General features: G+C 39.8%; 1 pseudogene; it reads left to right on the plus strand.

Annotated features, from left to right (window-relative positions):
* Positions 1-9,422: 9,422 nt before the first annotated feature.
* Positions 9,423-16,885, plus strand: LOC148791603 (pyruvate dehydrogenase E1 component subunit alpha, mitochondrial pseudogene; annotated as a pseudogene).
* The last annotated feature ends 3,875 nt before the right edge of the window (positions 16,886-20,760 follow it).

Genomic DNA, 20,760 nt, shown 5'->3' on the forward strand with positions numbered 1-20,760 from the left:
AGTTGTATGTTTATGTCAAATAGGTTTGGTGATAAAAAAGGGAAAAAAATTTTTATAGTTATAGTGTTAATTTAGTACCCAACTTTAAAATGCGATAATTTTTATTTTGGGAGGTTAATTCACTGTTAAATGTTATAATAAAAAGACACAAATACCCCTTAAGTTTCATCTGATTTTCTTTATCAAATGAATCCTAAAACTTGTGCTTTCAAAATGAGCAATCAACATACGCAACGATATCAAAATCGACGGTCGGTTATAATACTGCTTTTCACTGTACGCAACTACTCAAGGCAATGGACATCTAGAAACTCTTCTCTCCCTCTCTCGAGAATGCTCGCCTACCCGCAGAAACCACGATCGTCGAACACCCCGACCAGCAAGCTCTCCTGCACCTTCCAGATCAAACTGCTGCTGAAATTTACACTCCCTAGATCAACTACATCAGGTACTGAACAGGTATTAGGTACCTGCTGAAATCAGGTACTGCACTCCCTTGGATCAACCACTATCGGACGATGAACTGTTCATCGTCTCCTTCGTTGAACAGCGGCGGCAGTCCTTCTCTTCTCCTCTACGGGATCCTGAAACCACCAGCCACCCCGACGAGATGGTGCGGATGGATCAAACCGCTGCTGAAATAAAAGATAACCACTACTTCGCCTCTTTGTTGGACCGCCGGCGCGAACACTGTGTTTTCTGACCAGGATCAGCAGCGGTTTCAGTTTATGCGTAGAAAATCATGGAAAAGGAAAACTGGTTTTTCTTCCTTGTTGTTGTCGTTATTGTTCTTGCTGCAATTACTGTTATTATGAGCCATCATCAGTACAGCCATTTCATCGGGAAATCATTCTGGAACTCATATACCGAAGTCCCCCCACTCCCCCGAAATAATAATTTAAATAACCATCCTCACAAAACAAATTAAAAAGAAAGGAGAAAGGAAACTCGAATTTTCAGAAAAGATAAAGCAGAGAGAGAGATAGATAGATGTGAAGAGAGGGAGAGGGAGAGGAGTATTAAAAAGCAAAAGTTGGGTTTCTTCACTATGTATTTCATTTCATGGGTTCCGTGTTCTGTTTTGTTCTATTCTGCTCTGCCTCTGTGCTCGTGTTTTATGGCATTTTTGTGTTGTTGCAGAGAGAATACGAGATGGTGCAGGATTTGATCCGACAGGATCCGACGCATCCAGCAGAGCGAAGCAGCCAGCGGCGAGTCCTTTGGATCATGGTTTTCAAAACTGGACCGTCCCGGACGGTCGGAACGGAAAACGGTAACCGGTCAGTCTCCCAGGTCCAGTTATACTACAAACCAGCAATTCCTTAAAAAATGTTGAAAAAATCAGAAAACCGCTGACCCGGGCGGTCGAACCATTAAACCATTCGACCCAGACAGCGGTTCGCAGGTTATAATTTTTATTTTCGCTGATTTAATAAAATAAAAAATAAATGACTACCATATCCCTGACCCCAAATCTTACATGGTTAGGGTTAGAATGACCCCATTTTCGTTCTAACCCTTCCCTCCTCTCAGCCCTCACACCCAACCGGCCACCTGTGGCAGCCACACCTACGGCATCCGACTGCGATACACAATGACTGACGGCGATTCACGGTGACTGGCGACGGTGGTGAACTTCATCTACAGCAGTGGCATTGATTTTGCAGCAGGTCCAACCATCCAGTAGTAACAGATGCGATAGTAACAGGTCCGACAACCGATTTGTAGTGGCGGCCGACGATTTTGCAGCAACAATTTTGTGGGGGTTTCTACTTTCTAGCAGCAGTAATAGTTGCAGGTTTGCAGCGGCAATCACCTACAACCAAGCCTGAGCCCACCGGCGGCGAACCCACCACCGTCACACCACCATTAGCGGTAGTGAACCGGTGAAAGACCTGAAGCCTATCTTTCTTACAATTGATAGATAAAGATAATAGAAAATGAAGCCTATTTCTCTTCAACTTGAGATATATACATAGAGAATCATATCAAGATCTCATCTCCTCATTCTAGAAATTCACCCTAGGTAAAATGAAAAGGAAAATGACATTGCTCCTCTAGCCTTGTTAAGAATCATCAACTGAAGTTATCAATTCATCAAAAAGTTTGAACTTGTCAATCTCTTCATTCTAAAAATTCGCCTTAGGTAAAATGAAAAGGAAAACGGCATTTCTCCTTTGGCCTTGTTAAGAATCATCAGTGGAAGTTATCAATTCTCCCAAAAAGTTTGAACTTGTCAATCTCCTCATTCTAGAAATTCACCCTAGGTAAAATGGAAAGAAAAACGGCATTACTCCTCTGGCCTTGTTAAGAATCATCAGCAAAGTCATCAATTCCCCAAAATCATTAATTCTATATTTTTTTGTTTTTATTTGATTTTATGTTATTTTTATTATTTATAAATATATTTTTATTTTTAATTTATTTATAACATTGCAGGTCAAACCGTTCGACCCGAACGGTTGAACCGCTTAACCGGAAACCGGTCCCCTAACCGGTTCTGTTTCCGATTCGTTTTTACAAACCTTGTGTGGAGTACAGATGTGGATGCGTGTCCAACGCAACCGTAATCCTAATGCATTTAGGAGAGTCCATGTAGGACTGATCTACACATTCGGTTCTTGTCCCCCTCCATAAGTAACGTTTTGAGTCCCTACACCCTACCAAGAGGTTTGCCTCCGTAATTAACTTGAGTCCCTGCCAGATGGTTTGGATTTCAAATGGATTTTTGGTCTATAATTAGTTGTTGCATTTTTGAGTAGAAGTTTTTTGACTTTGGAATAAGTATAAATGCAAATTTATAGAGTGCAAATACATATAAAATAATACAAAATACAAGGTTGCATTTGTATTCCTTTCAAACTGAGCTAAGGAAGAATTCTTATCCAGGTCAGTTGCGGTTATTGTTGTTGATGGTGTTGTCCTATTGCTTCATTCTTTTCTTCAACTCGGAAAGCAATCTTGTCTTCTGGGTTGGAGCTTTTTGAAGTGGGTTATACACAACAGGAGCAGCACTGAGAGACTTTGAAGAAGATCCATCAATTCTTCCCAATGCTGAGAGGACCTGGGCAAAACCATCAAACAAACTCCTTAAAACAAATTCCCAAAGTTACCTAAATGAAATCAATGGATACTTGATTAAGCAATGGGTTTTGTTAAAGTACAATCTAAAGCGGCTTTGAACCTTTCAAGTCGTTATAATCTTGCACAGTTGCACATTAGAACCTTTTTTTCCCCTCTTTTTCTTTGGAACCCTGTCAAAGAGATTTACAGATAAAACAGAGCTAAATCTCTTCGGTTATGTTTGGTTTGAAAGAAAAAATAGGGAAAGGAAGGGAAAGACAGGAAAACCTATGCAAGGTTTGTAAAGATTTCTCTACCTTTCCCTGCATTTTCCTTCAAACCAAACATAACCTTAAAGAATACAAAATTCTTAAAGAACGTAGTTTTGTCCAATAAAACTTAGCTTGTGTCCTCACTTGATTGTCAACACTGTTTTCACTATTATTTTACTGAAATTGTCAAACCACATATCAAGCGAAACCCTAGAGTCAAAAACTTGTCGACTTGATTATATCAGAGGAAATAAAATAGAAGGAATGTTAATCCAGAAGGTGGTTCCCTCGAACATATGCAAGGAAATGGGCTTCACACCACTAAAGAGTAAATGAAGACAAATTACTTTGAGTAACCCAAATGGAACATTTTCGGTCAAATATTATATTTCTATAAGTGCGCTTGCCAAACAGTTAGCATGACCCTAAAAGAATCTAATAAAATATGAAAAAAATAATGTGATGATCCTCCTATTACCCCAAAATGAACAAAAACAACCCTGCTCATAAGGAATCCTCTGAAAAAAAAGAGCATATAAGACAAAAAGAATATATAAAGTGCTTTTGTTTTTTCTTTTGCTTTTGCTTTTTTTAACAGGTAACCCCCAATCCTGGTGGCAAATACAACTAGCCACAATCAATTGGCTTTGGAAGAGAAAACTACAGGAAAGAAATAGCATTTCAAATGTGGTATATATGGGAAATCACATGTGAAAATCTTTGACTACATGAAAATTAGGGCACCCAATAATATATAAAGGGGGTATTCAACAATGTGAATGTGTTTGTTTTTAAAATTGTCACATCAGCAAAAGAACAAATTTGTTTCTTTCAACTTTGTTTTTGTTTTGATAAGTGAAACTAGATGGTTCTGTTTCTTGTCATTCTTTTTCTGAATTAGAATTTATGTATAAACATTATATGATTTATAAAACATAATATCAAATCACTAAAAGGAAAACATGTTTTTAAAACTAGACATCCAAGAATATGTTTTGTTTCAGTTTTGAAAAAAAAAAAAACACATACACAATCAAGAACATGTTTTCTCTCTGTTTTTGTTTTGAAAAACAATTTGTTTTCAAATCAGATATTTTTTTTATTTATTTTTAAAACTAACAACAAAAGAATTAGTTCACCTTGGACAATGCCTAAAGGATAACATGGCTTTTTGGATCCTTAGAACTGATTTCTCTGTATTTGAAAATTCAAATTTCTAGGTCAACCTAGCACCGAACTTGACCAAACTTGAAACACAAAATTATTTTTTTTTGAAAAAAGATGTTAATTTTATTAATGAAATTGTGGGTATATAAGAAGATGTACACAGAAATTACAACTCAAGAGGTAAGTAGAAAGAGAATTATCACTAAACAAGACATCCTTGTGAGCACCAGCTTTTGCTAGACCATCTGCATCAGTGTTTAGCTCCCTAGGAATCCAACCCAGCCGTGCATTTAGGTTGAGAAGGATATCCCTTGTTTTAGTCAAAAAATGAGCTAATGCCCATGGCCCACTGCCAAAGTTAACTAGCCACCTGATTGTATTTGCCGAATCTCCTTTTATAGTGATGTTCTGAAGACTCAGATCTCTCGCAATCCTGATTCTAGTTAGTGTTGCCAAAATTTCAGCCTTTATTGAAGAGGTTGTCCCTATCAATCCACTAAAAGCCCAAATAATTGTACCATCTCTTCTAAAAATTCCACCGATTCCTGCTATACTTGGGTTTCTAAACACACTTTCATCAAAGTACAAGGTTATCTCTCCTTCCGCCATAGGAGAATGTGCGGTAGGCAGGATTAAGGATTGGTGTTTGGAGAACATAAATTCTGCAGCATTTCTTTGGAGGTCATAAAATGGTACTCTTTTAAAATGCTCTGAGATGGAGGTCCAAACGAAAAATTATATGAGAAATGATAGACAAAAGCTCCTCAAAGTTTCTTTCTCTGTTGTTGAAGATTCGGTTATTTATTTCTTCCCAGATGCTCCATAAGATGGCATGTGCTACGGAAATCTATAGAATCCCTCCTCTTTTGCATAACTTTCTTGTTGTCCATTGTCTGAGACAGTCTATCACATGTTCGGGGAATGTCCAACTAAAATTGAAATAATTGAGAAAGAAATTCCTAAATTTTCTGTTTTCCTCACAGTGGATTAGAATGTGATTGGATGATTCCCCGGCTTTTAAACACAAACAACAAACATGAAGGGATAAATAGGACCTTCCTTGGTTCTTTTTCTGGAGAAGATCCAAAGTGTTGATCTTCTTCAAACTGGCTTCCCATGCAAAAAAGCAAACTCTAGAGGGAAAGTGAGTGCATCAGACTATCTTAAATGGGAAAAGTTCAGTTAACTGATCTTTCTTGATTAGATACCTAAACTAGGACTTAGTTGAGAACTTACCTGCTGGGTGTAGGGTCCAGACTCGAGTGTTAGGGGTGTTTGGGGAAAGGTACACTTCTCTAAGAGTGTAAAGGAATCTAAATATTTCCTTAAGTTCATTTTCTCTCAGAGGTCTTTTAAAGTCTAGGTTCTAGTTGTACTAAGAATGATGTGAGGATAGGACAAGGGAGATGGGAGCTTCTTTGTTTCGGGTAAGGCTATAGAGGCAAGGAAATGATTCAACCAAGGTAGAGTCGCCCCATCGAACATCAATCCAGAATTTTATTTTATCCCAATTTCCCACTTTGTACCTGATAAAAGAGATGAAATTTTGGTAGGTTGAGAGTATACCTTTCTAAGGGTTTATGTCCTTGATCCAGTTCAAGTGCAACCTGCAATCCCAACCGTTTGCATGTTTCCCGTACTTGCTGCCGATGATCTCAGTCCAAAGGGCATTCTGTTCCTAATGAAATCTCTACAACCATTTACTTAGAAGAACTATGTTCAAATGACTTATTCCCAAACCACCTTCCTCCTTAGAATTGCACACCTGGGACCAATTCACGAGATGGGATTCCTTATCCCCACTTCCCTCCCACAAAAAGTTTCTTTGAAATCTTTCCAGTTGATTAACAATTTTAGATGGCATTCGAAAGGACGAGAGATAGTATGTGGGCAAGTTTGCCAAAAAAACTTTGATTAGGGTGAGTCTCCCACCTTTGGACATGTAATCTCTTTTCTACGTGGCCAGTTTTTTTTTCACATTTCTCTATTACTGGATCCCAAAAACTTTGAATCTTTGGGTTTCCTTTAAGGGGCATTTGAAGATAGAAATAAAGGCTTTCAACTTTGCAGCAAAGAATTTCCTTAAAATTGTTTAGGGACTGAACATTTGCTACATTCAACCCTGTAATACTACTCTTGGAGAAGTTAACACGGAGCCCCGAAATCCATTCAAAACAGATTATGATCCTTTTCAAGTTGACAACGTTGTCTTCTTCAGCCTCTAAAAATATCATAATGTCATCTGCAAATTGAAGGTGCATCATCTGAATTGAATCTCTTCCAACTTGGAAACCCCTCACCAACCCTTACAGATTTTCCTTCTTCACCAATTAGCTAAAAATTTCCATTATGAGAGTGAAGAGTGAGGGGGAAAGGAGGCATCATTGCCTTAATCCCTTACTAGCCTTGAAGTAGCCTTTAGGTTGCCCATTAATCAGGATTGAGAACCATGTGGATTTAACACATCCCTCCACCCACTGAATCCATCTTCTTCCAAACCCCATTAGCCTTAGGGTTTCTAATAGACATTCCCAATCCACTGTCGTATGCTTTTTCCAAGTCTGGCTTCACAATCACCCCCAGCTTGCCATTCATTTTCCTCTCTTCTACGCATTCGTTCGCTATCAGAATGCTATTAGCAATTTCCCGCTCTTCTACAAAGGCAAATTGATTAGGTCAAATGATCTCACCTAAGGCTTCCTTCAGTCTCCTAGCCAACACCTTTGCTAGAATTTTGTAAACACTTCCAACTAAACTGATAGGTCTGAAATCTTTCACTTCAAGAGTGCCTTGCTTTTTTGGAATTAGACATATAAAGTTGGAATTATTCCCCTTATTACTATGGCTGAGTGGTAAAAGTCTTTAAACACCTCTAACAGATCTTGTTTAATGGTATTCCAGCAAATCTGATAGAAAAAAAAGAGGAAATCCATCTGGCCCCGGTGCCCTATCATCGTCCATATTGAAGACTGCTTCCATCACTTCTTGTTCTTGAAATTCCCTTTCTAGCCAGATTTTACATATCTTTGAAATTTTTGAGCCTTCCCAAGAACTTCGATGAGAGTATCTACTTTCATTCTTTGAATAAAGGTCTTTGAAAAAACTTACAAAGGCTATAGAGATTTCTTTGGGGTCCTTCGTCTCTCTTTGCTCGATTTTTATTTTTGAGATGTGATTCCTTTTTCTCCTTCCAAAAGCAAATATGTGAAAGAATCTAGAATTTTTATCTCCCTCTTTCAACCATCTGATCCTTGATCTTTGTCTCCAATACACTTCTTCACGCCTTTCCACTTTTTCCCATTCTTGTCTTAAGATGGTTCTCCTTCTTCTTCCACTCTCCTCTAACTGGATGGTTTGCTCCTTTTGGTCAAGGTCATCTCATTCTGATAGCAAGACTCTTCCGGGAATGCTTTAAATTCCTCTTTCCCCCACCTTTTTAGATTCCTTGTCACATACTTTAACTTTTATAGAAATCTGTAACTTGGCCAACCTTCCACTTTGCATTCCTTCCACCAGGTGCCACCTTCTTTGAAAAATCTTTGTGCTCGGTCCAGAATTTTTCTAATCTGAAAGGGTTTTTTCCCCGATGCTTCAGATTTGTGGTAAGTGTGATTGGCCAATGATCAGAGATGCATCGGGGCCTGATCTCTTGATAGGTCAATGGATAGAGATCTTTCCATTTTGGTGATATTAGAAATATGTCTAGCCTACACCTTAGATCATTCTCCTACATGTTGGACCGGGTGAAATTATCATTTCTAAGGGGAAGATCATGCAACATGTATCTAGAAATGAATTTGGAGAATTCCCTCATACTTCTACTAACTCTTTTCCCGTTTGAATGCTCATAAATGAATCTAGTGATGTTGAAATCCCCACCCACAACCCAGGGGATGTCTGCCTATTCATGAAGGGAATCCAGCTCCTCCCAAAACAGATTCCTCTTTGTGGGGGTGTTTGGACCATAAACCGTAATTAGGACCCAAGTGAAATCCTCTTCCTTGTTATTGAACAGGACTGAAATCGTGAATTCACCTTTGTCTACTTCTACTCCCGGCACTACATCTCTCCACATTATGATAATTCCTCCTGAGGTGCTTGTAGCCAAAACAGCTGCCCAATTTTTGCCTCTTGTTCCCCAAATTGATTTTACCAATCTCCTATGCACAGATTCTTTTTTTGTTTCCTGCAAGAGAATTATGTCAGAATTCTCTCTTATCAACGTGTCTTTCACTATGCTTCTCTTGACATCACCATCCAACCCCCTAACATTCTAGCTCAATATCTTCATTAGTTTACTCTAGCTGGCTTTTCCTTACTTAATCTTCTACTCTCTTCCCCTTTGCCATTCGCATTGTGGCCCACTATCCCCCATTGCAGATACTTTAATTCCCTATTGGGTCCCTTTCTTTTTCCTTGCTTTAAGTCATTTACTTCCTCAGGCTCACGAATTTCCTTTGTATTCTTTCTTTACAAACTCGAGATCCCATTGGTTCCACTACAGTGAATTCCTAGTTTCCCTGGCATCTCTATAACTTCAGTTACTTTCTTTTTTTCCTTTTCTTGGCTTACTATAACTTTGGCCCCTGCTTTGGCTAGAGAAGAAGAGCAAGGAAGGCCGGGGTTTGAAGAAGAGCAAGATTTGGATGAGATTGTGTTCAAAGAGTGCGATGAGTTTCTTCCTCTTCCGTCTTCAGGGCTTCTGTAAGTAGGCAACTAACTCCTGTACTTTGGATCGACTAAACAAACTTCTTCCAACAAATTGACACACCCTCACTCCTTTCCTCCGTCAGGTAGAACTTTGGCTCTGGAAAATGCTACTTCCTGCGGGACGACCTCTATCTCCATCTTGTAGGAATTCATATCTTCATCTGAGTCTGACTTTCTACTTCTCTGGAGCAGCTTGACGATGGATACTCGATGCCGATGAACAAAAGACTTCTTTCTGGCGAGATTTTGAGCTTAGGGGAGTTTCAGGGAAGTCCCATCTATTGTAAGTGGGAGTCGAAGAGAAGTTATGTGTGTGAGTACCTTGACGCATGCGAACATCTTGGGAGAGGTGGGTTCGTCTCGAGACAAGGCTAGGATTCTTAGCCGAATCATCTTTGTGCTAATGTTGCTCACCCAAACCCGAAGGAAACACCTCTTTCTCTGAGCTGAATTTCTGAGTTGAGGCTTCTTTTAAAATTTGAAAAGGCTTCCTAATCTAGCTCTTTGAGCTACTCTTACTTGATCCCTTTCTCTTTCTATTTCCCGGTAGAGCAAAAATCCACCTATTCCCGACTTCGCCCATCTCTTCAGAACCTGCCACAGGTTTTCCTTCCTTTGCATGTAACCGGCTGGCCCCAACTCCTGGTTGACCGAGGGCCATAGAACTCCCACGTGTTTGTGTACCGTTACTCCAAGATGACTCAAGGAGTTTGATATTTGACTCGATTGTCTTCTCCACTACAACCAAAGCAAAAAACTAGACATTCCTATCGAGGATTGGTATTGATCAAGGGATAAAGTGTATTCATTGATTTTTCACCTTTAGTCGAGCATCCCTCAACTCAGACAAGCTTTTTGTTTTGGGATCGATTTCTTCTAGTCCTCCACACAGACTTTCGATCAGCTTCAAAACTTCTTCCTTCCACAAGTAAAATGGGAGTCCATGTATGGTGATCCATCCATCAAGGAGTAGATCTGAGGGTTGACCACCAATGGTTTAGCTTCACCCAAGTACCATAAAGGTAGAAACTCTCCATTCTAGCCCAAGCAAAGGCTAGGTCTTCAGATGGAGCGAACCCCACCACTTTTTACTAGAGAAGGGGTGAAGACGGATGAGTCGGAGAGTGAAGATTTGCAGACAGGCCGAGGTCAATTTTGTTCCAACCGAGTTCATCAGTTCTAGTGCACACAAACACATTCTACCAATTTCCAAAAGGTCTTTCTTGGGTGGCGATAGAGATATGGGTCGAACCTCTAGCCTTCACAACTCTGCTTCGCTCGATCATCAGTGACGGAAAGGCAGCTGGGGTTTCAGAGACTGAAGGTCCGAGCTTAGGGGTGAAAGAGTCGAGCACTTCGAAAAAAATCTTCCATCCTGACTTCTTTTCTTCTTCCAGTATGCATATTAACCTTTGTTTTTCGGCGAGTTCCCAACAACTTAAGCGGATTAATCTTGTTGAATTAATAACACCTTCCCTCTGTGAGCATGTTTGCACTCTTTCACTGTTTCTGTTTGCATGGAAATCACCTCTCGGAGGAAACCTCTCATCCAAGTCGTCACCTCTGCTTTCAAGGATATTTTTGACCAACCACCATTTCCTCTCTCAGATAGCATTATAAAATCATCTTGTTTGAAAGATTTTGTGTCAAACTCAAAGGATTTTGAGCCGATTGCTATTAACTTTCTCATCATTGTAGTAATCTAGACAATTCTCTTTCTACAACCATGAACCATGGCCACTAGATTATCAATTTGCTCCATGGATGAACCGTAATATCAAACAGCAAATTCAAGGTGAAAAAAAGTACCATAGTACCACTTATGCCATATTTTCACTCCTTTAATAGAAGCCACACAAAATTAAATTGAGCTTACCTGATATAGAGTCTACAAATTGCAGTTCCAAGAGTGGTAGTTCATGCCCAAAATCCAAACCCAAATCAGCTTGTTAACTGAAGATAGTGCAATTGTATCTAGAGGTCGATCCTACAATAACTTCTCAACTGAATTCCATCTCCAACGAGTTGGAACTTGTGCAACTACGAGAACCACATTAAATCTAATGTTTTTCTTCAAAAAAAATAGCGAAGAATAGTAGAAGAACAACTAGAGAAAAGAGAGAGAGAGTGCAAGAGAATGACTAAAAAGGTGTATGTCAACCTCTCCCTATTGTCGCTATATATAGACCTTTTTCCTTATGTAACTAGGACCAATCCAAATTAGATTTGGGTTAGGATTCTAATTACACTAAGGATCCGTTTGTTTGTTTTGTTTTTTAGATTTTAAGAGGGGGAAAGTTAGTCAATGAGATTTTGGTTCCCATTGACCAAGATACCTATACTCTATTTTCAGATTTATTTTCCTTGGGCATCACTTACCTGAGTAAGTGATATTTATCTCCCAAGGGCAAAGTTGACAATACTTGGATGGGACAAAGCTTTCCCTTTTAATAATGACTTTTTATGACTAAAACGATCATTGTTTTATTTACCTGGAAAATAAAATAATATGGATAAATACACTTACCCGAGTAAGTGCTTCCTAGAAAATACTTTGGTAAACACATTTACTCGGATAAGTAATTTCCCAAAAAGCAAATGGGGCATAATAGAATGGAGGTCCAAACTCATAACCATACCATATTCAACCTATATAACATGACAAAGTTGTCATGTGACTAATCTAACTAGTCTTACTAGTAATGGGCTAAGGCTCAACTCTTTCAAGTGCTTCATGTACATAACTGTTGCAAGTCTTATTAAGCTTCAACAATGTAAGGCGTGGGACCCACAAAGATCTCATATCAGTCCACATGGGTTCATCCCAAGTTTTGAAAAACATAAGCTGAATTCACTACCCATCAAATTGGGCTCAATTTGGGCCCAACACTTAAGTCTAAGTGATCATTGGTTTCAACTACCTTATAAAGCCTATGGATAATAGATTGATATATATGAAATAAAACCCATCAGGTTTTAGCCCTATAATGGCCTCTACTAAGATAGATCCCAGGATTAAAACCTTTTGTAGATCATTTTTAGAAAATAACATAATATAAGTATAAATACATTTTTCAAAATGATTTCAAGTACAATTGAAATCTATTGATGGTAGTTTTAAGCAAGGTTCAAAGTATCAATATGTATCAGGCCGTATCGATTGATACATATTGTATTGTGGGCTTCCCGATATGCCCCTATAGGGGGTGTTTTGAGGTCTCGACCGATTCCGATGACAGACTTAAAATGGCCCCTCTGAACTAGGTTAAAAAAAAAAACTATCAATATTGCTCGATACGCCACTACCGACGTATCAGGTGTATCAATATTTTGAACCTTGGTTTTAATTTTTCATCAGAGAAAGTGTAAATCCTGATATTTACTTTGTCTAATAAAGGAATTGATCCTATCACAATGATCACCCACTTATGTAATACCATGAATTACTCCAATATACCTAGGCTTTTTACCCTAAGAGGATCTCACTGGTTGGCATATCAAAAGCAGCTTAGTCCAAGACCTAATGCAATTTCATTATCAAGCTTGGGGTTTAAGTGCCACTTTTCAATTTTGTCCATCTATCTCCAAGGTCTAGGGCATAACTAGAAATTGCACCATAATCAGTTTTGCTCACAAACACCCACTAATTGTGCTTAGGGTCTAAGACCAACAGTTAAGATGAGCTGCTCCACCAATTTAGTAGCACATCAATGTTAGCCTTGTCAGGATAAACTCTTTATCCAATGGTTGAGAACTTTCTAAACTAACACATGTCATATAAGTGTCCAGTTTAAGGAGTAATTCGCAAAAACATACCTATCTAATCATAAAATAATAATGTATTAATGGTATTAATACATAAAAGTCAATTTTGCATACCATAAAGGTATATTAGTATTTTTCTTTTCAAACCATAAGGGGGCCATGTCCCCCTCTAGGTCCCCCTTACTCCACCCCTATTTAGCTCCATTAGAGTTACCTTTGTTTTGATTGGATTAACTCATAAACTCTTGAGGAGGAAGAGTGTGGTTCTTGTTCTTCTGTTCCTGAGTACAATTGGCAAAATTTGCTAAGAGAACAGATGATGGAGAAAGGAGTGCCGCTCTAGGCATTTCTCATAAGACCATAATAGGCTCTAGATATCAACAATGGTGAAATAATCTAATCGTGTGGTTACAAATACCACAAATGCACTATATTCTGGGCCAAGGCCTAGCAATAAATATTGTATGAAATCAACATTAGGTACAATATAGTTGGTGTCTACCAATGCATCAATTAGACTTTTGATCTTCTGTATATATAAGGTTGTAATGGAGCTTCCCTTGGTGAGATGTCCTAGCTCAAGCTTCAGGTCATGATTTGTGACCTAGTTAGAAGAGGAAAACAACCAATGTAGTTAGTGTATTCCATATAACTCATGTAACATAGAACATCCAACCACTTAAGCTAATACAAATTCATTCATAGAAGAAATAAGCCAACTTAGAACGAATTGGTCTGCTCAACCCATCATGTGTAAGAAAGATTAATCTCTTGGGTGTTGTTGGGATCAGCTAAGAAAGATACAACGTACTTCATTGGGCATGGATATGAACCATCGACATATCCAAGAATACAAAGGCCTATGAGAGCATGAACAACTTGAGCTAACCATAGGATGTAGTTGTCCTTGGTCAATTTAATAGAAATTAAATTGGTGAACCCATGCACCTAAATGAGACGATTGTTGCCCGTTGATTGAGAAGTTGCAGTAGTGGTGTTGGCTGAAGTAGAGGAAGCCATTATTGGAGGTAGTAAAGTTGCAGTAGTGGTGTTGACTGAAGCAGAGGAAGACATTATTGGAGGTAGTAGGTGTGAACCTAGGAGCTTTGATACCATAAATGATAACAAGGTTTTGAGAGAGAAGAATCCCACATGTAGTGGATTGAAGGCACTCTATTTATACTTGTACAATGTACGGGCTTTGTTAAGCGAAAGCTAAACACTAGAAATACATAAGAGTATATAATTGTTTTATATTTTAACTTTTTAATAATCAATCTAATCGTACTCGACCCGAGTTGGTCAATTTTCTAGTGTTTCCGATCAGCTTTGGTTTAGCAATTTTCCAACCTGACCAAGTTAGGTTAGTTTCGGTTTGGCCATTTGTAAATTGACAATATACATACATACATACATACATACACATATATATTAAATATAATTTTTTAATATGGGAAAGTGGGAAATTTCCCATATTTCTTCATCTAACATATTTTATATCATAAATTTAATTTTTATAATTTATTTTTTTAATAATATAATTGTAATTTATTCAATTTAAATTTAACTTTTAAGTTTAAATCTTTTGAACAAACAAACCAAACCAAAAATAGACCCAAATGGGTACAACTTGAGTTGGTGGGTTTTCACTAATGGTTAGTCAGTTTCGGGTGACAAACTCCCAACTTTACCATGTTGATTGGGTTAACAAAATAGACTACAACCAAACTAAATCAATCCTTCAACACTTCTAATTTCAGCTAAATTAATAGTTTAATCTCTAATAAATAACAATAGTTTAATCTCCAATAATTATTGAAAATTTATATCAATAATACACAATTGTTGGAAATAAGCTTATAATAAAAATACAATAAATACTAAAAATATTATAAATTTTTCAATAAATAGTGCAATTTCAAATAATAGTTTAATCTCTAATAAATATTAATCAATAAATTTTCTTTTAAATAAAAAAAATGGATTTATAAATAATTATTGAAAACATATTTATCAAAAAATACAATAAATAATTCTTGAAAATAAAAAAATATTAATTTTAGTATATAATGAATATACACTATTATTGTAAAATTATTACTAATAAATATTATTTTTTTGAAAATTATTTTCTACAACTATTAAATGATAAAAGTGAAATTATTTATTTACGATATTATTTAATTATTTAAATAATAATGTTATTTAATTTTTTTAAATATTAATTATTTATTGAATTTAATAATCCATAAAATTATATTTAGTATTATTATTACATAATTCATTATTAATTTTTGTAAAAATATTAAATTATTATTAATATGAATATTATGAAATCTATTATAATTATTTTTCTACTTTTAAGAAATTTTTTAAATTTATTGCATAATTTCGTTATTTTAAATATTTAAAATTTAGTCTTGTTAAATATTTTGTTATTTAAATATTTAAATAATATGTAAAATATTTAAAATTTTTCATTATTTTAATTTTATTACATAATATTAAATATTTTATTATATAATTATTTAGCTATTTTTAATTCTTTGTTATTTAAGATATTTAAATATTGAAATAATGTTTTATTTTTTAATATTAAGTTTTTATTATTTGAATGACATTTAAATTAAATAGTTCATAAAATTATAACTTATATTGTTACTACATAATTTCATGATGATTTTGTAAAAATATAGAACTGTTAATAATATGAATATTATTAAATCTATTATAATTATTTTTTTTGTTTTGAATAAATATTTTAAAGTTAGTTTATAATTTTGTTATAATATTTAAATAATTCTGAAAATTTTTAATTGAAACTTTCTTTAAATAGATGTAGATAAAAAGTGGGGGAGAGGATAAATAGGAATTAGAGATGGCTTAGGAGAGAATCTCTCTATTAAATTAGAGATAATTAAAGAGATAAATAGGGGTTAGAGACAATTTAGGAGAAAATGGTGCCACTTAGCTAAACATTAGAAAAGCAAATCCTTCTTTCTTTATGATTGTTAGAAATAGTTAAGACTATGTTATTTCCTTATTGATTTAATGAGTAATTATGTGGAATTAAAAAAAAATAGAAATTATATATAAACGTAAAATACAATGTTCCATGGAGTACGACCTCCAATACCCGTGCTCAATCAAAAGCACTTTAATATTATAAGCGTAAAATACAAAAATCTCTCTTAAAGTTTTACTTTAGCAAAACCTCCCTTGAATTTTTAAAGAATTCAACAAAAATCTCCCTTCTCTTAATGACAAAGACGAAAAACGTTAAGTCGATGAATCAAATTTTCAAAATACCTATTTTACCCTTTCAAGAATTAGTTTGCATCCACATGGTCGTTGTTCTCCTCATCTTCCAATAACATTTCTGTCATCACCGTCGAAATCAATGTCCCCTTCACTAGCCACAAGATTAACGGACCCACCCGCACTGTCAACCACCCCAAAGGAACTCAGTTTTTTCAGAGACATGGCCGTCTTGCGCCGTATGGAGATCGTTGCGGAGTCACTCTACAAGGCTAAGCTCATCCACGATTTCTGTCATCTCTACGATGGCCAATAAGCCATCACAAAGGACAGTATCATCACCGCCCACCGGGATCACTATATTTTCCTCGGCTGGGGCGGGACCCTTATCGAGTCCTTTGCTGAACTAATGGGTCATCAAGCTGGTTGCTCTAAGGGAAAGGGAGGCACCATGCATTTCTACAAGGACTCTAGCTTCTGTGGTGGGCATGGAATTGTTGGTGCAGAAGTACTCCAAAGATAATACTATCACGTTCTTTATGTACGGTGATGGTGCAGCCAATCAAGGCCAGTTGTTTGAAGCACTCCATATGGCAGCTCTTTTGGATCTGCCCGCAATTTTGGTCTGTGAGAACAACCACCGTAAGTGAATGAGATAAAGAAGTAATACAATTTTACCTCGGTTGAAACTAGAAACTTTTCTTTCATTGGTGGTGATGATGCGCAATCCGGCCGGTCTTACCTGTCAGCGATCTTGTCTCTGAACCGAGTAGCAGAGAACCTGAAACAGAGGAGATGAATCCTTCAAAGGCTCCGGGGAGAACCCTGTGTAAAGGCTCCGAAGCTTAAGTTAGAATCCTTCAAAGGCAAGATAGACCAGATTGCGCAAAGTTTGCATACCTCCTCTTTGGGGGTGGAGAGCCTTTTATAACCACCTCGCGCACTCACTCCTAGACTCCTGTCAGCTTGGGAATGAGTGTTTCCGTGCTTCTGCCAGTTCGGGCGTCATCGCCTCTGTTGGGGTAGAACCGTCACTGCTCTTTTTGTCTGAGCCGTCTCTGTAACTGGAGGCAGTGGTGACAGGTGACGGTGGCAGGTGGCCGTTTGAAATGCGGCTGTCAAGCGTCAGATCCCAAGTCAATCAGGTGCGCCGCCCCTGGATACGGACTCCTTCGGTGTCAGGTACGGCGCGGTTCGTCTAGTTCAATGCTCCGGAAGCGAAGTGCCTGGAGCGGTGCGTGAGGCGAAGTCTCGAGTTCGGATAAGGGGGGCCCCGAACTGTCATAAGACGAGCCAGTTCGGGTCTCTACTTTGTGTGACGGGGTCAAAGAGGGAGTTCGGGCCCCTCGCAGGGATTTCGACCACTAAGTAGGGAGTCCGGGCACCTTGCAGGGAGTTCGACCACTAAGTAGGGAGTTCGGGCCCCTTGCTAGGGAGTTCAGACCTGCTGGTCCCTTCCCTTTGGTGTTTGTACCCTCGGTACGCTGTTTTAAGTGCCGAACTACTTACCCTTTTTTGCCACGTGCCGTGATTTGCGAGGTCGGGCCAAATCTTCCTTCATCAATTGCCCCCCACTCCTTGTGCTAAGGGTCTTGCCCTGGCGCGGGGAGTTCGCAAGGTGTCAGGTAGATTTGTCCTGCACTTTGAATCTTGGTTCTTGCTAGCGCGAGGTGCGTTTGTTAGGGTTTCTTCGAGTGTCCATTTATGCGGGAAGCGCGTCGGCCTGTCTAAATGCTAATAGATGTGGCGGCGTGCGCGTTGCTTCGAAATTTCAAAAAAAAGGTGCGCCACTTGGGGGCGCAAAAGCGGGCGTTTTTTCAAATTTGAAAAAGACGTGCCGCTACCGTTTTTTCTGAGGAGACGTGCGCTGGCGTTCCGTTAGTTTCGAAAAGATGCGCGCCGTCGCTGTCAGTTTCAAAAAGACGTGCGCCAATCACGTCTCGGGCTCGAGGGACGTGCGGTCAGTGCGGCCGTAGGCCGTCGGATTGGCTTTGATCTAAGCCGTTGCCTTCCGGTCACAATGAGCATAAATAGCGAGGGGGGGGGGACCCCGGTTGTTGTCACTTCTGTATTTCTCTCAAGCTCGTGTCTGAGTCTCAGCTCGCCTCCAGTTTGCGTCCGGGTTTTTTCAGTCTGCGCTCAGGGTCTTCCGTTCGTCCGAGCTCCTGTGGTCTACAGCTTTTGTCCGGGTGAGTACTTTCCTGGATCTCATCACTCCCGATGTCTAGCTCGAATACCTCAGATAGTCCTTTCAGCGGGTCTGATGCAGGTTCTACGAACCAAGTTGCATCCCCCGATAGCCTTAGCGAGCCGGAGGTAGAGCTCGAGGAAGAGTTCGAGCTCGTAGGCCGTGGCGCTTCAGGTAGTTTGGCGTCTACCTCTCGCTGGGGTCGGATGTTAGACAAGTTCAGCCCTTCGACCATGACGCCCGAGGGGCTCCAATCCCTCATTACTTACTATAACTTGCCCGGGGAGTATGCTTATTTCATACCTTCGGGCAGCTTTCCTTAGGAACACGGTCCTGATGAGATCGTGATATTCTGGGAGCAGCTCGCCGCGGGGCTATGGTTGCCTTTCCATCCCCTCTTTGTCGAAGTCTTGAACCACTTCGGCGTGACGGTCGGCCAGCTCCACCCGAATTCCATCCGAAACTTGGTGGGGACAATCTCCCTTTTCTACGATGAGAGCTTTCCGTTGGACTTGGAGATTTTTTCTTCAATCTTGATGCTTAAGAAGCAAGCGGGTCCTCTCCCCGGGCGCAGGCGGGCTTACTACCTGTCTCCTCGCCCGGGTTTTAAGCTTTTACACGAGCTCTCCAACAAGGTCTCAGCATGGAAGCGGGACTATTTCGGGGTGTGAAGTGTGCTGGGGTGGCCTTTTCAAACCGGGTGGGGGATGGCCGCTCCTGACTCTGGGGTTACGCTTGACAAGGAGACGGCGAAGGGCCTCCGACAATGGGCGCGGCTTGGTCTGAAGTGTCAACATTATCTTACGGAGGCCAAGCTCATTGCGGCCAGTCTGAGCTCGGGTAGGTTCTTCACTTAGAGACTCTTATCTTGCTGTCTTTCTTGCTTTTCACTAATGGCGAACTTCTTTTCACAGGTGTGACGGATTCGCGAGGGACCCGAGGTTGGCACTTGTTTCAAGGTATGAAGAGGAGAAAGCGGGTTGCCAAGCGAACTCGCGCCGAGGTGCCTCAGGATGCGGAGCCCGAGGTGCCGAGCTACCAGCCAGAAGATCCGCCCAGGGGGCCCGAGATGGTCCCTCCGATGCAGGAGCCGGCAAGGGGCCCTTATGCTGAGACTACATACACAGGGGCTCCTACATACCCCGGTGCTCTTGCTTACTCCGGGTCTGCTCATACGCGAGCTGGTCCCTCGGGCTCAAGGGCCCCGGGGGATTTCAGGAAAGTGTTGATGCCGACCCATGCTCTTCAAAAGAGTAAAGAGGCTATCTTCCCCGAGGAGGTCGCAACGTGGACGGATCTCCCTCTGCATCAAGTGGCCTGCCGTGCCGTTACCCACGCCATGGTGGTAAGTGTTCTCCTTTTTTAGAGCTCTTTGGCTTTTCTTTTGTTGGTTCTTTTGATCATTCGGTCTCTTTTGGTAGGTGAATTCTTCCATTCACGCCTTGGCGGCTCAGGTGGAGAGGAGCTCGATGTAGGCGCGAGCTGCCGAAGAGGCTCGTCGTGCTGTCGAGGAAGCTACTTGTGCTGCTGAAGAGACTGCTCGTGCTGCTGAAGAAACTGCTCATTTTTCTCGGATCAGGCAGGCAAGGTCTTAGAGAGATGCTGAGGCCATGGGATTGGTGGTGAAACACATGGCGAACTTGAGGCTGGATCTGCAGCATCAAGTCGAGTATCTTCAGGAGGATATCAGGAAGAGGACACAGATCTTTTCTCAAGGTATCGAAGATGCCAAGAAGAAAGCCGTCGATGAGTACATCGCTTCGCCGGGTTTTGATGATCTGATGGTGGATTCATATAGGAGGGGTTTTAAACTAAGCCGGTGGATGATCTGGAATACATACCCCAAGCTCGATGTAAGCGCCATATCCACTTCGCGCATAACTCATTAGATGGCTAATGCTGCTGACGCCGAGTCAGACTCCGAGGGCAAGGTGGGGCCTTCGGGTTTTGTCGAAGTGCCTTCTGATGATGAAGAAATAGCTCCTGGCTTGTAAATTTTTTTTTTGTGTGCTACCCTACTCTAGGAATGGAATGATTTGTTTAAGTGTTGGTTATTCTCTCCTGAGCTGAGCATATTTTTCGAACTAAATGTATTTGCCGAATTGTCTATACGTCCGGTCTATTTTCTGCCCGGGTTACTGCACTCGTGCGGTCTTTCTCCCGAACTGAGCATATTTGCCGAACTAATAATACGTCCGATCTATTTCCTGTCCGGGCTACCGTACTCGCGCGGCCTGTTTTGGTGGTGATTTTATCCACTTTGCTTGGCGGTCTACAGGTAGTATCGCCTTAGGTTGACAATGTTCCATGCTCGGGGTACTTGTTTTCCCTCTAGGG

The sequence above is a fragment of the Nelumbo nucifera genome, chromosome 5, assembly GCF_055504915.1.
Source record: "Nelumbo nucifera cultivar China Antique chromosome 5, China Antique-T2T, whole genome shotgun sequence".
Lineage (NCBI taxonomy): Eukaryota > Viridiplantae > Streptophyta > Magnoliopsida > Proteales > Nelumbonaceae > Nelumbo > Nelumbo nucifera.